Consider the following 4,486-nt stretch of genomic DNA (forward strand, 5'->3'; position numbering starts at 1 on the left):
TCAGGCACTAGACAAGAGTGCCCTCTATCACCACTCCTATTCAACACAGCATTAGATGTTCTAGCCAGAGCAATCCGCCAAGAAAAAGAAATAAAGCGTATTCGATTAGGAAAGGAGGAAGTCAGACTGTCTCTATTTGCAGATGACATGATTGTATATCTAGAACACCCCGTAGTCTCATCCCAAAATTTTCTGAAACTGATAAGTAACCTCAGCAAAGTCTCAGGATACAAAATAATAGTGCAGAAATCACAAGCATTCCTGTATACCAACAGACAAACAGAGAGCCAAATCAAGAGCAAACTCCCATTCACAACTGCTCCAAAGAGAATAAAATACCTAGGAATACAACTAACAAAGGATGTAAAGGACCTCATCAAGGAGAACTACAAACCACTGCTCAACAAAATAACAGAGGACACAAACAGATGGAGAAATATTCCATGCTCATGGTTAGGAAGAATCAATATCGTGAAAATGGTCATACTGCCCAAAGTAATCTGTAGATTCAATCTGATCCCCATCAGGCTACCAATGACCTTCTTTACCAAACTGGAAAAAACACTTTAAACTTCATATGGAATCACAAGAGACCCCGCATAGCCAAGAAAATCCTAAGCAAAAAGAACAAAACTGAAGGCATCACACTGCCAGACTTCAAACTATACTACAAGGCTACAGTAATCAAAACAGCATGGTACTGGTACCAAAACAGAGACCCAAGAAGAAACACCACACATCTACAACCATCTGATCTTTGACAAACCTAGCAAAAACAAACAATGGGGAAAGAACTCCATGTTTAATAAATGGTGTTGGGAAAACTGGCTAGCAATGTGCAGAAAGCAGAAACTGGAACCCTACCTGTCACCTTACACTAAAATTGACTCCAGATGGATGAAAGATTTAAACATAAAACCTAACACGCTAAAAAAACACTAGAAGAAAACGTAGGCAAAACCATCAAGGACATAGGCATAGGCAAGGACTTCATGACTGAAACACCAAAAGCAATGGCAGTAAAAGCCAGGATAGACAAGCATGGATTTTTTTATTTGTTTGTGACTTCTTTTGATTCTTTGAGCAGTGGTTTGTAGTTCTCCTTTAAGGAGAACTTGAAGAACGGACTCAGGAAGGACAAGGCAGCTGTCTTGGTTCTCCATGAGTCCATGCTTAACATCGAACTTATATCCCCTTAAATACCAGTTGTTTCTCCAATTGAGGTTCATAGTAGTCATAACTGATGGGTTGTCATAGGTAACTTGACAGACCATGGGCTTCATTCAAATTGCATATATAAACAATTTCAGTATTGGCTGATTTAGAATGACAGTCTGACAAAGTGTTTTCTTGGTATTCAATTAATTTTTCTTCTACTTGGGTAGGAGTTTTAAAAACAAGCAAGTCTTTTCATTAAAATTCTAGGAAATCTTACACAGCCCTTAAAGTATATGTGATTATTTGACAAATGATGTAATTCTAAAGCTTCCAGAAATCTGTATTCAAGAGCTCTTTTCAGGGTCTATCCATTTGTTTAGGAATCTCCTAAAGGACACCATATTCTACGACATTTTGTGCTTCTGAAGTTTTCAGAAACTGAACCAGTATTAAGCAGTTAACTGTGGAAATGATGTTAAATAGTTATGCAATTGACAAGAAAATTTATTCATTTCTATGGTCTACAGTTTATTCTGGAAACAATAATTATAATTGACAGCATATATTTTGACATATTATAATTTTAGGAATTGCATACAATTTTCAAACATATATTAACGTTGATTAGAGTATAATCTGAAGAAGGTGAAGTATTTCTTATTTTGACAGTGCTTCTCATGTAACAACATGTCAAATAATTCCATATATTTCTCTTTTCGATTCTTCAATGTCGTCTGTTGCATCCCAAATTTAGAAGTCAAAAAGACTTAATTTTGAAGATGAAATTGGATTTTGGGAAGCCTATTAAATATATTAATATTGATATATTAAAGGCTTAAAACACTTGACATAAAATGGAATGCCACGTCACCGTAAGTCATTCATTTAGCCAAAATGGTGACTCAAAAGATATTTAAAGGCAAAATATTTTGCTACTCATTGATAGAAGGCTTAGCTTTTCAAACAATGTGTGTCTTTCCCTTCTTTTTCCTGTAGTTTATTTAAGGAAAGACAGAAATCTTTTATCATTCTTTAATATTACGTTGAAATCTTATTCAAGAGAGAAAGTCAAATTTCACACTTGCATTGGTGTACTATTAATGTCAACTCAAATTTTTAATAAAACCTTAAAGACAAATTCATCTAGTCTTCACCAGTTTGACCATAAGTTGAAATTCTTATAAACTTTTGATAACCTTTTACAAATTTGTATTAAAGCAAAATTGTGCTCTAAGAAAACCCTGTTGTGTTTTTATTCCAGTGTTCAATTTATGGAAAAACTGAATAAAACTCCTTTAAATTTAGCCAATGTTTTCACACACTGTGTTTCTTCTACAAGACGGCTATTTCACAAACCTTCAACAACTTGCTCAAACCTTTAGCTTTGTTGTATCTAAGCTAAAACAATCTTTTAACCTTCTGAACTAGGCAAAAATTTACATTCTAATGCCTTATAATTTTTTACTAAAAGCACATTTCACTTTTTTCACAAAGCTTCCATGTAAAACTTTTTTCAGTAGTCTCAATTACATATTTCAATGTTAAGTCTTAGCAATTTTTATTTTTGGTGAAAAACCTGGCAGGTAGATGATTTTAATTTTGTACTAGGTATGGAGCCTAGGACACCAGACACAAGTGCAGATAAAGTCTGACTCTTTCAAGCATAGCCAGTGGGCACGGCTAACTCTACATGTTCCCAGACCTTACCTAGAATCTAATGACTCCAAAGCAGGTAAGTTGAATAGATTTTAATAGCCAAAAGAAGCAGTTTATCACTTTAAAGCATTTTACAAACAAACCTAATATCTGACCTGCCTAATTTAGACCTAATGTCTTTATTTTACCAATAAACTTTAAAACTGTCTTTATTTCTCAAATATTACCTAAGTCATGTGAACTAAAAGGCATTAGTTTTTATTTTTCTGAAAAAAATAATTTGATTTAAGCACTCATTATTATAAAGACAATTAGAGAGCATTTTTTATTTATAAACATCACACACAACACATAAAAATACACAGAATAGATCCAGTAGTTGTGATATTCACATAATTATATTGCCATAAAATGTTTCAATTCAACAGGAGATTTATAGAACACACTTTAACAATGTTCAAATTCTGAAGAAAATATACATTTAGGTAAGGATTGATAGGATTTATTTTCTATATCACTTTTAATTTAGCATTTAATTGTGTACTGAAACATTTCTCTATGTAATATTTCATATATGTTACTCATATTTGTAAAGATTACACATATCTCAGAGGTGGAGACTATTGATGTTAAATGTATTCATTCTTATATCTTCTGAAGCACTTAAGTCAGAGGAACTAAATTATTCATTCTAATTTGACAACTCACGATCTTGTAACATATTATAATGCTTAGAAGAGCTCCGTAAAACTAAGCTCTAGTTACCTCGAAATTGTTTGTTTTTAATACTTCATTAGGAAATAAATTCCAATTCAAATTTTATTAATTATTCCCCTTGTTCTTCCATGTATTTCCAACATAGGATTAGAAAGACTTTCTTTATAAGACTAGACTCAGGGAATTAGCACCCCATGTTGAAATTTGGCTCTCAGGAAAGCTTCCAGAGAGGAAATTTCCTAGTTGGGAACCAAAAAATCTTACTTAGATTGCTGTACATTGTTACTCCCCTGAATGTAAGGGACAATCTATTCTCAAACTGCATCCTTGGGGTTCATGATCTATTTCTCTTCATTTTCCTGTGATTTCTCTTCCCATGGGCAGGAGTTTCTTTTTGTTTGTTTTGTTTTTATTAAGTTCTGAAGTGCATGTGCAGATCTTGCAGGATTTTTGCATAGGTACACACATGCCATTATGGTTTGCTGCCTCCATCCCACTATCACCTACATGAGGCATTTCTCCCAATGTTCTCCTTCTGTGTTTTTCAGCTCTATCAAGTCATTTATGTTCTTCTCTAAGCCGGTTTTTCTGGTTAGCATTTCGTCAAACCTTTTTTCAAGGTTTTTACTTTCTTTGCATTAGGTTAGAACATGTTCCTTTAGCTCAGAGAAGTTTGTTATTACCCATCTTCCGAAGCCTGCTTCTGTCAATTCATCAAATTCATTCTTCATCCAGTTTTGTTCCCTTGCTGGTGAGGAGATTTGATCCCTTGGAGGAGGAGAGGCATTCTGGTCTGTGGTGATTTCATCCTTTTTGTGTTGGTTTCTTCCAATAATCCTAGATTTTTCTACCGTTGGTTTTTGAAGTTGGTGACTTTTGGATGGGATCTCTGAGTGGACATTCTTTCTGTTGATGTTGAAGCTATTTCTTTCTCTCTTTTTTTTTTTTTTTTTTT

This window comes from Sapajus apella, unplaced genomic scaffold (genome assembly GCF_009761245.1).
Source record: "Sapajus apella isolate SASKATOON/1434 unplaced genomic scaffold, GSC_monkey_1.0 scaffold2000, whole genome shotgun sequence".
In the NCBI taxonomy this organism is placed as follows: Eukaryota; Metazoa; Chordata; class Mammalia; order Primates; family Cebidae; genus Sapajus; species Sapajus apella.